The 17,609-nt window shown below is 37.4% G+C and overlaps 1 protein-coding gene and 1 pseudogene across 1 annotated transcript in view; one reads left to right on the plus strand and one right to left on the minus strand.

Annotated features, from left to right (window-relative positions):
• Positions 1-17,609, plus strand: part of LOC122397619 — a 113,725-nt gene that overhangs the window by 22,800 nt on the left and 73,316 nt on the right. The window lies entirely within an intron of this gene.
• LOC122396364 lies at positions 1,337-3,799 on the minus strand (annotated as a pseudogene).

The following is a 17,609-nucleotide window of genomic DNA, read 5'->3' on the forward strand; positions in this document are numbered from 1 at the left end:
TCTATATGTGTTTAATTTAAATAGACCGTCGAGATGGGCGTTGTTCATGTCGTTGAATGTTTTGTTTCTTTCGTCTTTGAGATGCGTTCACACGACGTTACTCGGTTGTTGTTTGGTTGGCATCTCGAGCTGCAACAGCTAACATGCGCTCGTTCATATTTATATATTTCCTGTTGTATTAAATATATTACTTATTTAAGCATATACTGTGTGTTAATTCTGTCACTTTTAATACTGATTCGCACAAAAATATAGACACTTTTTATTCATTCCTGGATAATGGAATTTGTAATATTATATAAAAAATTAATGGATCACCTGTTTTAAGTTTGAAAGTTCGATAAAGTCCACGTACCAACTACAGTAATATAATTCTGCAATTTTTCATTTTTGTAACGGTCATTAATGTTGCAGGTAGAGTTGTAAATAATCGGAAATAAAATTCTACAGCGTTTGGCGGGATTCTATCCCAGCTACATTGTTCGCAAACTGCACTTTTTGTTCAAGTATTTATGAATCAGCGTTATTTAATGGAACGTAAAAAGTCGCGGTGACGCGAGGCGATGAAAATAGTGCCCACGAAATTTACGTTTGTCAGGTGCTCACCTGTTACGCATACAATCGCCTTTGTGAGCGCACGTTGCGTGCTCGGACGTGACTTGTTTGCAGGATCGCTCGTATGCTCGTTACGCAACGCTAATTACACTCTGTAACAGCTCGTATCGACAGTTAATTGCAACAACAATGCGAGCATTTTCTAATAAATTTGAATTGTGTAAAAAAAATATTTGAACTACGAAAGATGGAAAATTGCTGACGGTTCGGTAATGATATTGCAACGGCGACGGTATGGAAAATATAAAACATTTAATTCCAGTCGGTCGGTAGAATATATTTCCTTTTATTTATTTATGCAAAAACTTGATTGAATCGAAGAAAGAAAGAACTACACCGAGCAAGATGAATGTCGAGGTTCAGTGAACTGTTATTAAATTTTAATATTTATTTCTACTTGATTATACTTAATTTTTTATTACACGTGAGACAATTGAATGCTGTGGTATTCTAAAGCAAGCTTTCGACTTGGTCCATTCGAGGTTTCCTGTGGGTTGTCGTTGACACTAGTTATTTAACTCACGGATTTTTAGTATCTTCTCAGTTTTCCATTTTTTATTTCATTCGTTTCAATCATTTTTCGAAAACCTTTTAATAGAAATATTCGTCGGACAATATTTAAATCAGGAATTTGATGAATTAAAGATAATTCAAATAAGGAGCAATGCAATATTTATTTTTTCATTTTAATGTTTTACACTGAAGCTTGAAGTATGTTTGCTTGTTCGTGAGGGGAATACAATATTCTAGGGATTCCCATAAGATTATTAACAGTACCATATACCGTGATAAAACTCGCCTGACTTATAAACTCAGTCTTTGAGCGGTCAAATCGTTTAATTATGTTTAGTTCGAGAAGAGTTTATGGAATCGTGGTATTGTTGATTAATGAGCTGCGACGATCAAAGTTAACGCAGCCTTCGATCGCGGAGCTACTCGAAAGTTGATGCCTTTTCCGGGTGTTCCGACGTTGGTCGAGTCCACGCAAGCTACCGCATAACTGTTTGGTTGGTTTCGCGCGTTCACGTAATGGATAACACCTGAAAGAGACCGTTTGTATGAACGTTTTTCTCTCTCGACACGTATTTTATAAATCACCGAGTAAAATCTAAAATTTGTAGTCGTTAGTCGCGAATAAAATTTGCCCAACTCGGAATGAAAAATGTTGGATTATAACTGTCATTGGAAGACAGGTAGCTCCTGTATAGAATTATTCTAAAACCGGTTTCAACGTATGGAATGCAACTCCGAGGATGAGCTAAGTCGACCAACAGAAATTTAATTCAAAGATTTTAGTTAGAAGCACTGGATATCGTATGAAATTCTACATATGTATTGTACTTTGAAGAGACACAACTCCCTAAAAGAAAATTCTTCGTTCGAGATAAGTGAAAAATATACTAGAAAAGTTGTTCTTTGATGAACTGTATGTACTCGTATAAAGAAATGCTTGAATCGGAATTTTTCTTCAAATTTTCTTTTACGCCTCCCACGATTAGCAAACAAAGTAAATAATAAAATAAGAAATTTTACCGTTTGAGACAGACAAGTTCAGGGTACTGGTTTGAACTACATCGGTTGGGTTATCGAATTCAACCAAACGGCGAAAAACATTTTCGTCCGAGTAACGTTGGCCAACCTGTATATCTCCGATGAATCCTTGTGCCCGTTCGTCGCTGAACTGTTTAAAAAATTATAAATTAAAACAAAACATTGCTTTTCGTAGAGTAATTATTCTTTGTTTGAATATGCAATTAAATAAAATTAGCCACAAAACATTAGAAGTGGTTTCATCGAATCTCAGAATAAAAATTATTATTGTATTAAAATTTGACTATTGATTTGAAATCACAGTTTATCTTGCACGTTTAACAGTCTAATCAACAGTGTATTGATCCGGTTGACACAAGAATTTATTAATCATAAATTAAACGACACACGACCATTTCTATTTTTTACTTATAATTTTCTAAACACAAGTTTAGTAACTCTTGTCGATTTTCACCGTAAAACATTTCAAATACAAAGTCACTGTGAATTTCTCAAATGAACTGATAACAAAATTACCTTAGTTAATCACAATAAATATGTACAAAGTAATTGGGTCGAAATATTTGAAGTGCAAAAATCATTATTTCGAAAGTCACTGGCCCCCGTAGAAAGTATTCGTCGAAAATTCTGTCGATGTTGAATACATCGTATTCGTTTGATTCACGACGAATTAGCAAAAGTTAGAGTACTATCGGTCGTATCGGTTTAAAGATTCGCGATCGCTCACCAATCTCGTGTTGGGCACGGCATCGTTATCGTTGAGTTCCAAGCGAATGTTCTTGTACTTGGAAATGTCGACGGCAGAAGTGGCCTGAAGCAGTGCCAGGGCCACGAAGAGGACAGCGACAATCGAACGAAACATTTTGTACGGTTTGGCTGTGACTGTGACTGTGCCACGAGAAGGTGCACGTCTCTTTTATAGACCGTCCCGAAAGTCCGTCAAGGTGAACGTGACTTATCTGTACGGTTCTTTTGTGATTTCTCCATTGGCTCCTATCATGCTCTTCCTCGTGGAATACAAATAAGGGAAATGCCCCGCGTACAATGGCACGTATGTTATTCCTCTCACGGCGAAACCGACCCTGGCCGATGAATTTATTTCACTTAATCGGTCCTATGAAAGCACAACGTCGTTTGGACGAAACTTACGCGTTCGACGTTTAAAATTAGATCAACGGCTATCGTTCGTATCAGCATACCCGTAATCCTCAAACTGTGTCACTTTATAGAGTTACATACACGTTTGCTTAACCATCGCTCACGTAATTTTCCTACTTGGTCAGGATGGAGTAACTAGTTGCAGGGGAAAGTTGTGATACATGTGTTAGATTCATACAAATTTAGTTCCTTATTCTTTATTTGATCTTTCGGTAGAAATCGTTCTTTTTCCGGTCGTAACTCGAACAACACCTGAGGACATTTTTGTCTTTGCGTAGCGGTCCCAGGTGCTGTCTTGCCAAGTTTCTTGGTTGCTCGAAAAACTAGGCTGACTGCTCCCGTTAACTTGTATCGGAACCCCTTTTCCGGTAGTCACGTCGTTTCAGGAAGAAGTTGTTAATAATACGATTACCGCACCCTGTTCCAGAGTGGGCGCGCCAACTTCGTAATTTCTTCTCCTAATTCGATCGTTCATCCCCTGTTTGGTTACAGTATTTCCTTAGAAATCTGTTTGATCTGTTTCTTATAACCGACTGGTATTCCATTGGGTAGTTGGATAAATTTATTTTCTACTAAATCGAAATAAACTGAAATTCTTTCTCTCCGCGAGAGGAAGTTGTTCTTATGAAAATTTTTAAGAAGGACTCGGGACGACGTTATGCGGGAAGTTTTCTTTGCAAATAACCTATAAAACTTTGCCTCGAATTCCATGTATAATCACGGAGAAGTTTCTCCCTCCGCAGAACTTGCGAAGAAAATTGCAAAGGTGAAGTTTTTACCTGGGATTTAAATATTCTCAGGTCGCAATAACGTTCCCGTAAAATTTATCTGATTTCCCTGTATACTGATTACACTAAACGTCTAACTATTATCGAGTTAAGAAAAACTAACTGTAAATAACTGTAAATAACTAAATTTTTCTTAAAATTTTTAAAAGTTCCTTATTTCATGCACTTTAGCCGACGCTGCATGTGATTTTACGATTATTTATCGTTTCTAATTTTATTTTAAGATATTCCCAATAATGGAATGGTTATTTAAATGTTTTGGATTCAGTTGTTGTAAAAGTTGCTAACAAGGGCTCTGAAGTTTGCGGAAGACAAATTATTCTCATTTCGTGCCGACCAGACGGGTCCTGTTTCCAGCGTTTCTTCAAATTTGCATTTTCCTTGCTTTCCGTCACGACGAGATGTTGAGTCATACTCTTTCTTCGAAACTAAATCATTACGATCTTCTTCTTGTGGCTTCGTTGTTCTTTTTATTTGTGTCAAACAGTTTTTTAAAAATAATACAAGGTAAACGAACTGTATCCTTTCGGGAATATGGTAAATTAAATTTCTCATAGATACAGTTGCCTGTTGCAAACTGTTTCTTTTACTTTTACGTGACGATTTAATTATTCACGAATTTGTTTGAAAATATAAACGTGCCAAGATGTCAAACGCGTTGTTCGGTTTGTAAGCTTTTGCGCAAGCAAGTTTGATTACGTTGGTAAAACATGTATCTTTATCGTCAACAACTGATTGTACCCAATGTTCTGTGTGACAAAAGATACGATCGAAACATAATTTTCTTAAATACGAGCCAAACCCATGCGTTGTAATTTTTCCTTTTAATTTCAAAGAGACTTAAAAAACTAACTAAAACTAAACTAAAAACTTTGTCAAATTTTGTATCCCGCTCGAGTTTGATCAAACTAAGTACAACAGCAGTAGAGATTCTTCTCCGATCCCCCGCGTGGACACATAGATTACGCGATTGCGTGCACTTAATGACTGCTAAGCAAGTCGAGTCGGAACTTTCCGCTCAAGCAATTAACCCAGATTTAACGAGGAAAGGAAGCAGAGTCCAGTCCGCTCGCGACGAAATTCGCGGATGTCGTCCGAGCGAAATTACAACGGCAGGGCAATATCTCGGTTTCCTGAACTCTGGAAAGACAGCCAATTAGTCGAAGTAGTAAGCAAGTTGAACGAGATCGGCAATTCGTTTGGCTTTTCCTGCTAATTACTTACCCGGCGTTGTCTTTCTCTGTTTCGCATGCTCGAACGAGGATCCGTTTTAAGAAACGTTCCGCCCGGTTTACAACGAAACTTAATTGCTGTTCGTGCGTGCCCGGGGAACAATAATCATTTTAAATTCTAGAGAAACGATAGTAGGTATTTTCTATTTTAATTAGAATCAGCTTTCTGACCCTTTTTTATATTACAATATAAAAGCAGTAACTGTTCGAAATAGCTAATCACAGAGGTGTGTTTAAATAGCCATTATTTTATACATATTACGGATTATCGAATAATCGTAATGGTAAATGATTAATCAGATCAGGTGTGTCTAACAATGTGTTCCATCTTGCCTCGACGGGCACGATTACGTTAACACGACTATTATCTTATCGCTATGGTAACGGGTTCCCTGTAATCTCGATCGATCGATCCCACGTGACTGGATCATCGCCACGCGCTCGACGATAACACACGGGGGCGGTTAAGGAGCTGCAAAATGTTAAGGGACGATCGCTAATGGGCGGGGGCGCAACAGTTGCGTGGGTGGATGCGCGTTTGATGAGAGAGTGGAACGGAGAGGTGGAAGTTGGGCCGAAAGAGGGATGAGAGAGGCATACGTAGAAGGGGGTTAAATCCCGGTACCCGTTGACGTGCCTCAGTATTCATCTAGTATCCACGCGACGAGCAACCCTACCCGCGGAATTTACCCGTGGAAGCTCGGTCTCGCGAATACCGCGATCCGCTCGACCGGCGATTCGAAAACAGTTCGGACAGAGAGAGACACACACACACACACGCAGTTCAGTGCACGTCGTTGTGAAAATAATTGAAATCGCTCGGGGGAATTATTTCCGTCGACGCTCCGAACGACGGTGTTGGTAAATTTAGAAAGCGTAATCGAGCCATCGAGCCCGCGAACTTGAAATTTCAATTTATTCCGTTCGATTGGGGGGTAGGAGGGGACGAAACCGCGGGCATCCCACGCGGACGTTTGAACGTAGCAATCCATGCACAACGCTTGACAATCGTCCGTGGAATGTGGAATCGATTTATTATTCCCTGATTAGAAATATAATCTTCGTACGAAGTCTTTCGAATGAAAGATTTTTACAATATTTTTATTATGTATGTTTATAGTCATGTTGAGTACTGATGGTGTTTAGCGAGTTATCTTGGTTTTACGCCTTATTTCATAATCTAATATTGTGGTCGATAACCTCTAATTGATATCGTGTATTCACGAAAAAATGAAAACCAGTTATATATTAATTTCAACTTTGAACTCTAAAATCGAGAGAAGACATTTGAAAATATTCTAATGTATTTTAAAATGTGTTGTAACTCCTAATTCAATAATTTAATATTGAGGTTACAAACCTTTAATTGATATCGTGTATTTAATGCATGTCATATTGAAATTTAAAATTGAGGCATTTTTAAATATTTTAAAGTGTATGTTATGCAGTGTTCTTGATTTACATCGCGTTTCGAGAAATTTCTGTTCGACACTCGACCAAGAAATCGTCGCGTTCTTGCCACGCGCGTGTTGTTTTGCAACCCGTTGACAACCGGCGAGAATTTGTCTCGTGGATCGCGCGATCAGAGAACTGAATCGGCGATGCTTATCGATTCGCCTTTTCTTATTTCGAACATTATTCCGTTTGATGGTTCGTCGGTTTCAATAGGTCCTATCGATCTCTCGGTTATGAAATACGACCTAATTTATAGACACGCGGGCCGCGTTTGTGTCGCGCGGTTTTCTGTTCGACTGCTGTCGCGAAGACCCTTCGACGACGCATCCTTCGAAGGGTTTCTTTCATGAAACACACGTTCAGCTATTATGAATTCCGCGATGGAAAGTTCAGAGTTCAACGTGGCATTAATCGCCCGGTGCTATTCAGCGGGGGAATATAAAACCGAAGGTTCGCGCGAATCCGGAATTGTTCGGTCGTTTGGAAGCGAGGTGTTTTCAAAATTGATTTACTCCATGTGATTATTTTCCCGAATCCATAAAATATAAAATATAAAATCTGTCATCGGTTCTTTAATTTTTAATATGAGTTCGTTGATCGTTCAAGAAAATATAATCTTACCGTTCTCTCTTGAGAATTTGACGAAAAATAATTCGCGCTGAATAAACATGGGGACACATTATTTCATATAATCGGGAACTATTGCAATATTATATGCAATATTTGTCGTATTTAAAATGTAATTTACTACATTTTTTTTGAAGGCCCAACAGATAATTAGCTAATTAACCGTGTCGCGAGGCAGACATTTCGTTAACGTTAGCACGACCGAGCAATTAATTTGGGTATTTCATTACGAGAGCGCCGGTATGCTAGAGACACAGGGGTTCGTTCCTTTCCATTTCACGGCGAAGTGCTTTAGAAAAATGTTAGTCCTTTGTTTTACGCGCCGTTCTCGATTCCCTGAAACTCGACGCGAGCGAATTTATATTGTGCTAATTATCGCGGGAGCAAATTAGCACGGTCGAACGAATGATACGCGCGCTTCGCGCCGTTTTATCGAACGATGCAAGCAATAAACGCGGCGGCGTTCATTCACGGCTTCGCAGTCGTTAATAGTATAAAATATCAATTTATCCGGCACCCGTTACGACTAATTTTCATTGCAAAATTTATCAACGCTGCTTAATGCAACTGGCGGATTCATGAACATTGTTACAAAAAATTTCAAAGAATCTACCGTGCATGAAAAGAGTAAAATGTTCGATTTTAGAGATTGGTTCTCTGGAAATAAAATTGAATTCATTCGATAGAAAATTTAAAAAATGCATGATAAATGCAAGATAAAATTATTATAGTAAAATAAAATGGCGATTCAACGAACGTCTTATATCGTATTATTATTCTTTTTTAATGCCATATAGACTCATAGAGCTTTTGTTAAATCTTTTTGATTGAACTATCGATCTGAATACTTCATTAAAATCGGGACTGTGTTCGACAAACAGACACTGTTCGTCAAAGAAAATTATTCTCAATGTTTTTTTATGACGTCGATTGTTCGACAGTCCCTGTAGGCGATGCAAATACCTTCTCTTTTCCATTCGAGAGATGCATTCGGTGATACCTTCGATCGCCCGATTATTTCTACTGAATAATGCCTCAGGGCTGTCAGGACTTCATCCGCCTTCGTTTACGAATACGCAGTCGATAATGCTTTTTCTCGTGAAATTATTTCCCTAAAACATTTGGGGAGAATGGGACATGAGCGTAATGGAACCGCGAAACCCGAAACGTCCCGGTAGAAATAAATTGTCGCTGATTTCATTTCTCAACTTGTTCCAGCACACTTCGTCGAGGTATTGTCCATTTGTTCCTTAATAGAATCTTTCCCTTCCATTAATTTCACTTAATACGCCATGATGAATGGAGCCACTCTAAATTACCATCATAATTTACTTAATCTTTTGTTATTATTTTTCGAGATAATCTAGAATTCCTTTCACTCTAACAAATTTCCTTCGAGCTTTGTTTCCTAACATTCTACTGTTCATATAACTCTGAGAGTAATTATCATAAAAAATCAATTTTTTTTATATTGGAATTGTTCATATTTACGGAGAAATAAATTGAATTTATCAAATCTTTTTCTCTTAACAAGACTGAACAAATGGACAAATTTCATCCCCACACTGCAAGCTTTATATGGAATTTTTATTAAATGACGTTTATACGTATGACTAGCAAGCACTACATATGGGATCGCTGCTTCGATTCTTCAAAGCATATTGTGGCGGACACGAACGTTGATATCATAATCTTTATTTTTCCGGAGGAGGGAAGAAACCCAATGTTACTCTTTACGAATGATACGAACACGAGAAAATAGAGTAAGGTTCACCGAACTCCCGCATTTTAGGGTTAAGATAGGAGGAGGACAAGCTCAGACCTTTCCCTGTTAGATGATTCGTTTTCTTCCACCACTTTCTTAACAGTTGGAATTGCTTTCCGAGTCGTTTCCCGCGCTGCAACTCTATTTCCTTCGAATCTTTCCAAACTGAGCACGAGTTTCCGATATTTTACGACTTCAAAAAAAGCATGAGCATCCGACGGTTTCTTATACTTCAACATTTCCCGTGGCTAGTCGACGAAATTTGTTTAGATTATAGCGTGAAAAATATACATATTCAATATTTGAGTACTGAATCAGTTGTTAGTCAATTTTCAGGCAATTAATTTTTTTAATCATCGGCTATCCATTTTATTATTATTTTTAAGTAAGTTGACTGTTTTCGTAACAGCAATTATTGGCAAATAAAAATTAATTTTCGTCGTGCAGAGTGCACAATAAAATTCTTTTGTAAATATTGATTTCGAATTTTCGGAGAAAATTTCAAAGCGAATAAAACCGTGTTGGCGCCACCTTGTCACGGTCCCGATTACACCTGTACCTTCACGGGACGAAACACGCGTCTCGTTTCCACTTTTTTCGCTGTAACGGTGGTCAACGTCGTTGAAAAGGTGTGACATTCGAGAGAATAATTGCGCACACACATTTGCACAACTTTACGCCACGTCCATCCCTCCAGTTTCCTCGTTTTCGTCGGTTTCATTTTTTTTTTTTTTTTTTTTTTTTCTACACACTTCCGCTGAACTCGAACCTCCATAAGAAGAGGCGCATTGCTGCTTTAGCGTTCTGCTAACGAGCAACGACCGCGGAAGTGCTGAAACGCTGCTTGGAAATTTCAGTATGCACCGGCTCGTATTAAACGCGACGTGGAAACGTCACCTTTTTGCTCGACGGTTCAATTAAATAATATGACCGATTAATGATACGGAAAAACATTTTGTAACGCCTGACTCGCGAGTCCACGAATCTATGTACTTTTTTTTTCGTGACAGTTTCCAACTGCCTGTAAAACAGGCTCGTTGCTTTTATTAATCGAATATTCTCTGTCGTCGTCTGTAATTTTTTTTGTGTTAGATCTATGACAATTGTATGGAATCCTTTGACTTTCCGAATAGAAAATATACCCGGATTTATGGTTACAATTGTGTTTACAAGTTAATACACTGGTCAGAGATGAACAATTGGAACGCAAGATAACGAGAGACCGTTGTTACATTAAAATCAGTTTCACGTTTGGTACGAAAATTCAATTTGCGCGGTGCACGCCTGTTTTTCGTTGGATAGTACTCGTTTGCGCCGTGAAATTGGAATGAAACGCATTCATACCAAACGGGGAGAAACCATTTGTCATCTGTTCCATAGCGGTGCACGTAGATCCGGCATAATTATCGAACCGTTTGCATAATACAGCGGATCTTAATCTTCGTTGCGTTCATTCGGTTCTGAAAGGCAAATTCTCACACCCCTAACTCGAGCGTCATCGCAAACGGCGAAATGGTACAGTAATTCCCGTTTTCGAATGACAAAGCGGGCTGTAGTTGAGTAGTTTTCACGCGTTTAAGATAAATGTGGCGAAATGATCGCTTGTATTCTTGCTTAATGTTCGCGTGTATTTCCAACGGGCACTGGTAAATAGAGTCGATTAACTTGTAACGAAAAGATTATTTAAAAAACGGACCATGCTGTCGAGACTACAAGGGTGGTTATTCATATTAATGTTTCATTAAACGAACTTGGTCACCTTAAATAACGTGATTTCAAATTTATCTAAAATTAATATTATTGTTCCAACTTCTGTAGTTAAGATATTTTCTCGAGCTGTTTTGCGAAAAACTGAAAAAATGTAGAATGTCAAACGTTATTTTAAAAAATAGTAACGTAATTGCTTAAAAATTCCTTTCAGAATTGTGTACAGATTTTAATACATACTGCTTCGTATTTTTAACAGGTGAAATAATAATAAAAATGGCGCCAGTCCGATAGTATTGTCCTATTAATTTTTATGGAAACGTTTCAACTGCAGCGGAGTAGGTTCAAATGGCGCAACTCTGGCTTTTAAAAACTCAGACTCTCTTTATATCCATTATCTCGATGGGCGATTTTAAGCAGTTGAATAATACAAAATCCTCAAAATCTAATTGAAAGAGAACTCTAGCAGAAACCTCCTTCATTACCTTATCTTCGTTAGGCAAAATTGAATCATTGCATCTTCTAGTGCAAAAGTTATTCTTTGCACTTGGCTCGGTAGCATCAAGCTTCTATTAATGCTAACGGAGTCGAGATCTGTTTAACTTCTGGGTGGGTTTCTTCTAACTTTCCCGAGTTGTTATCTACTTTTCGGTGGGGAAAATGTTCGGGAGATTTCAGATTACTCCCTTCGACCACGTTCATCAAAAATTTCAATTAACGTCGTACGTATTGCATAATTTCTCGACTGAATTTCGACGATAGTTTTGATATTTCTGACAGTCGTCACCATTTTCGTAGAGTTGGGATAAAAAGGAAAATTTATGAAGAAAATAATATTTCTGTTCGTTCTGCAGTAGCTTTTTATATTTACTAAAAATAAACAATTTTCTGCGATTGATCGAACAAATATATATTTTCCATTCTTTAGAATTTCTTCCCTAATCTTTCACCACTTTTTCTATCTCTCTTTTGTAACGTTCTTCTCATCTTTTATGCCCCAAAATAAGTTTCATGACGTATGAAAAGGTGCAATCTGACGGCACAGTGGCCGGTGAATGTGGCAGGTATGATCTATAATGTTCCTAACTAAAATCTGTGCGAAGTGATCAGGATCTATTTTCAATAATATTACCCAATTGTTATGTAATTGTTTTGATGGAACTTTACATGCCAATATTAATTTCATATTTGTGTTTAAGGGATGAAAACTAACTTTACATTTGTGGATGAAGCAACCACTTAGTTAGATTTCTCAAAAGTCAACAAACAAATGTTGAACATGATGAAAGTTCGTGTTGAGAAATAACATGAGTTAAATGGAAATTTAAAAAGGAAATACCCCAAGCGTGTCGTCGATATTTACATGAGCTTTTGTACAGTGTTAGAAGTTTATTATGCTGAAGCTAGCAGTGTACACTTTCAGCTACTACTGGCTTATGGTTTACGAGATATTTAATGTTAAAGTTTCGATACAGCGATAATATACTGTAACCGTATGGTTCGATACCGTAGTGTAAGCAACTTTTTCCAATGGCAACAGCACGGCGTAGGTTATAGTATGCTATAGTATTATAGTATTTTTTTTATGCTTATACTCGTAAAATTCTGTAGGTAAGAGACTGTAATAAAAATAAATACTATATGGATTTTTATTTAGAACATTGTTCATAACGAATTAAAATAGTTTTTGAGAAATTCAATTAAATATTTCATTCACAACTTTGAAAGTAACGTTTAGATATTCGAAAAAATTATGTAAAGCTTCATGAAAATCGTTACGTTACAATTATTTGATGTTCCTCGTTAGCTTTTGCAATTCCAACGTAACAATTTGTAATGGTAACTCCTTCCACGTGAAATACACAATGGTTTCTGCTGATACAGTCTTGGTTTCGAATGTGTTGCTAAAGTTCCGCCATGACTAAGCAATTACTCGGTGTTTAATACTACAAAGTTTCCAAATCGGCAAACAAATGTATTATTACTCTCAACAGGAGTTCTCTGAATTAATGTTGTCTCGATTATTCAGGATTATTGCTTAGAATATCGAAAGTACGTCTTTAAAAAAAAATTGAGATTTCATTTAATATTATAATGACGAAACGTCACGTAACGTTTGTTGCCTTTTTATTCGAACGTTCCAAACTCGAAACTCATTGTTTAATTTATCAGAGTCACGATTGCTCTTACGAAATGATAATTTTAGGGGCTCAGTCGTGTCGTAAGTAAAATGAAGCTCCGTATGAAACCATTCTTTTTAATTTTTTATTCGAAACTATAATTCGCTCGATGCCAAGCCATTCTGCATTCGACTGTCATCTCTATCGAACAATGGTGCTCGTTCTGACGCAAGAGGTAATTCAACAATGATGACGACGTCAAACGTAGATGAGCGAAGCTTTTTGCATCCAAAGAACCAGCATGGTATTGCAGATATATACAATTGCATTCAGAAAAAGAAATCGTACATCGTCATACGTGAAATTACTTTGTTGCCGTAGTTACGATTTAATGTAACAAAATGCTGAATATTTTTTTAACGACTCACTCTACGGTACATTTTAAACTAGCATTTGGTACATTTCTGTTTTATATTTATCCCGAGTGGAAATCTGAAGAAAATCGTAAGTTTACAGTTTGCAAGTAGCAAAGTAGCTCGAAGCCTATTTTCCACGGTACGCGTGACACTGGAGACGAGTAGTTGAATGCAGAAAGCACAATCGATATTGGTCGACGCGTCTCTCGTAGCTTCTGAAAGTTCTCCAGAAATTCGCGCGTGCCTTTTTCTTTTTCTATGCGACCGCGTCGCGACGCGCGGTGTCGTTCAGTTGTTGGGGAAAAGAGGTTATGGGGAAAGATACGAACGCAGTAGGACAGGAGGATGTTGACAGGAACGAGCATCGACACACGGCGAGAATGTTGCTTTATATCGGTAATACGTCCGTTGTCTTGCGGTTTATATATGTTTCGTGTCTTTAGGTGAGTTTAAAACAATGTTTCCCTACCTTCTTTGGATCGTACCTCACCTCGATACCTTAAAGCTTATTTACGCTCCCTATCTTAACCGTTTGAGTGCCACGTGTCTTTGCTGTTTTCCCGTCCAAAAGTGCCAAGCGGCGTGATAGCGCTTGTCTTATTCCCTCTCCAAGAATGCCAAGGAGCGCTATTGCGCTGTTTTCAGATTTATACAGTAGCTGTAATTGTTTCAATTCATTTTTGTTCTGCCATCTTTCTGAGCGAAAGTACAGATTTATCAGCGTCTGGGTTGCGTCATATAATATAAGAATATAATTTAAATATTTTATTGCATATATAAAAGGTATGTACAGTAAAATGTTCACTATTAAAATATTCACTATTACTATTTTCACTACGGTTTCTTAGCCTAGAGCGCTGGCACTGTTCGAGAGACAGAGGAGAAGCGCAAAATCGCTCCGTGGCACTCAAACGGTTAAAACAATAGTCGATCAAATTTTAAAAAAATATAGTATAAATAGATAGAATACAATATTTTGTTGTCTCAAAAATATTAAAAATTACCCTTTTTATTTATTTTTCACTACAATCAATTTGAGACTGTAATTAAAAACCTGGTCCAGTGTGGGTGATGACATAATAATCGTGCCAACTCTCCCTTATTTCGAGATTCATTTGGAAATAAACCACGTTTAAGTTCGTACAGTCTTCACGTTACAACGTCGATTCAGCCACCGGTCGGTTAGCTCTCTTCATTTATCAAATATCGTTTGAAACATGTTTTATTTCGAAATATTTCTGTGTCCATTTATACGTGACATCAAACTTCTCAAATACATTGTAAAATGTACTGTCAGGTACTATTAGATACGCGTATACTTTTTCTGATCGCATAAAATACACTCGTCATGGATTGCGGATAAACACGCGTGAAAGGCATGCAACAGCTGGCAAACGAGTGTGATGTTCGTTCTATTCGCTTCTTGCCTCCGAACGTATGGCGGCTAGCCATTTCCACTTTGATTTTATCATCAGACGGAAGTAAAGATTTTTGGCCTACTCAAAATTGAAACTTCATCGTGTGGGGTACCAAATATTTGCACCACATTTAAAAAGATTCATGAAATCAGAAAATTAAACGAAATGATAGTTGATCAGAGTTATTTATAGCAAGGAAAGGAAAGCGAAATAAATCTATCTATAATCATAGTAAACGATATTTTAACTCTTCATTACAATTTTATCTTTTCCACGCACTATTTATTTTTTTTTCATTCCATCGACATCATTTTTCTGTCTTCAACAGAAGGTTCAATCCACGATTTATGACATATTGTCCGTCATCGTGATTTCTCTCGAGCATACCACTAATTTTGTATTAGTGCGCTCTCGTTTGATGCGATAAAATTAAAAATCTTTCAAAGATCGACTCTGTAGATCGAGTTGTGAATTTTTTGCTTTCTTGAGGCTTTTAAGCATGTTTTCATAATATCTTTAAACAGTATAAAGTTGAATATTAATTTTTATTACAAAGTATAATATTGTTTGTTCCAAACATTTGAAACTGTAAATTCTCAGAATTGATTAGAGGTCGAGGGAGAATTAATTTTAAAAATCAAAGGTTAATGCTTTGTCTCCTATCGATACGTTTGTTCCTCGTGTTTTTGATGGCTGTTATCTTTGACCGTAATTTGATTTTCGACTTTTTGTGGGCGTTTCCAATTTACGCGAACAAGGAGAGTTCGACAGGGTCTGGGCTTATATCCTTCGAGAATATGCTTCCGGACAGAAATTGTGTTATCCCGTAAATTTCCTCTGGTAGTCGTGACGATGGAGAATCGGTTCCTCTTCAATATGTCCTCAAATCTGCGTAAGTGGGGAATTGTTCGATCGCGATTATACGTTTAGTCAGATCGACCGTGATATGGCTGTTAATGACAGCGCATTCGCGCTAATTATGATCGAGTATACACTAAAAATTTCATGCGCATTTCATTTCTGCCGCAGTCTGCTCGTCCGAATTCGAGTTAACGCGCTGTTAAAATTAGAACCGCGAACGAACGGATGCCAATATCACCAGCAATTAGGTACATTTTATAATGCAAATTTTTTAAACGATAAAGTCTAACGCTTCTTAGAAAATTTTATTTTGTTTACCAGTCTACGCAAAATTGAAAAAAGAAACCGTAACGTTGTCGATCCTGCGATCGAGGTTGATTCCAGTCTTGTTTTTCTTCGTTAATTAAAAATGAACTTCCGTATTTTGATACGCAAGCTTTAAAGAAAGTCTGAAATAAACGCCGTCGAATCGGAAATACGAGATCGTCGAACGACGCTGAAATAATGTCAAGTGGCTTAACAAGATGTCGATCGAAGTCGCACATTTTCCTTCGTATCGCTGGAAATAAACCGTGTTTTCTGGTGGTCGTTAATAAATCTGGAACAATTTCTCATTATCCGAATAAAAATAAATATGCCTGCGAAGCGAATGTTTCGAAAACTAGTGGGCAAGCTTACAAGCTGTTTTCCCACATAGTGGCCATTTTCCACAATTCTAACAGTGGTATATAATTTCCTGGAAATTAGTTAAATTTAATTTTATTCTCACGATCAAAGATTTTTATGTTGAAACAAAAATGCATTGGTAGCTTCGTTCGTAATAACTGGTTTATGAACCTTTTTATTAATAAGAATTTTTATTCGAAATAAAGCATGTAATAAGTATGAATTAAACACTAATAGCCTCCTTGAAAGAGTAGTCCCTTGCTGATAATATGCACTTGCCCCAACGTTCCTCTCACTTCTGAAAACATCGCTGGAAGTCTTCTTGTGAGAGGCTGTTGAGCTCTTCTGTCACGTTCGCTTTAACTGTGTCAACGACAACAAATCGTCTCCCTTTTAGCTTCATTTCAATTCCGAGGAAAAAGTCACAGGAGGAAAATCTGGGAAATAGGGACGCCGGGGTAGCGTAACAATTTTTCCCTCGCTAAGAAATTTCTACATTGAAGAGACGTCCGTATCATGATCAGTGGCTAGAATTGTTTAGTACAAACTGCCTTGTCAAGAATCTCTCAAATTATGAAACAGCAAATACCTGAATCTTTTTCACGAACTTCAGCAACTGTTTCTTTATTATTTGATGACCGTCGAAAGTCGAGCTGGACTCTATGGACTCTTATGCAGGTTTATGCATTTTTAACTTTAGTGGTACACTCGTTGAAAGAATTTATTCCATAATTCAAATCCAATCAAAATAGCTTTTATTCAACGAACAATGGACAAAACATTGTTTATCTTTCGTACGTTATACGAAATTTTAATTACGTAGATGAATGGTCGATTGATTTATTAAATAATCATATTAGATTCATTAACGTTTGTTGCCTGTATTGCGGTATTTATTTGACCTCTAGAAAATAACCGTACGTGTTTCTGACACATCTCGTATCATCGAGTGCATCCTTGCTCTGGACCAAGTACGAGAGATTCTTGCACAGAAATTTTCTACGGGCAGGATGCATCTAATCGCCGATCAATGTCGATACTGTCTACTGCACCCAAGCGTTCTTCTTTTCGCTGTATCACTGCTGCTGCAACTAATGGTTCAAGTCTATTGTGTTTCAAAAGACTGGAATGTCTGGTCTTTCCGATGTACTGAACGATCCGTCGAGTGTGGAGGATCGATTGAAACATTTCCGAGCTACCTCTTTTATTCGTCGAAGATTTTCAGTACGA

The sequence above is a fragment of the Colletes gigas genome, unplaced genomic scaffold, assembly GCF_013123115.1.
Source record: "Colletes gigas isolate AHSC1104 unplaced genomic scaffold, ASM1312311v1 Colletes_gigas_Sc00001, whole genome shotgun sequence".
Lineage (NCBI taxonomy): Eukaryota > Metazoa > Arthropoda > Insecta > Hymenoptera > Colletidae > Colletes > Colletes gigas.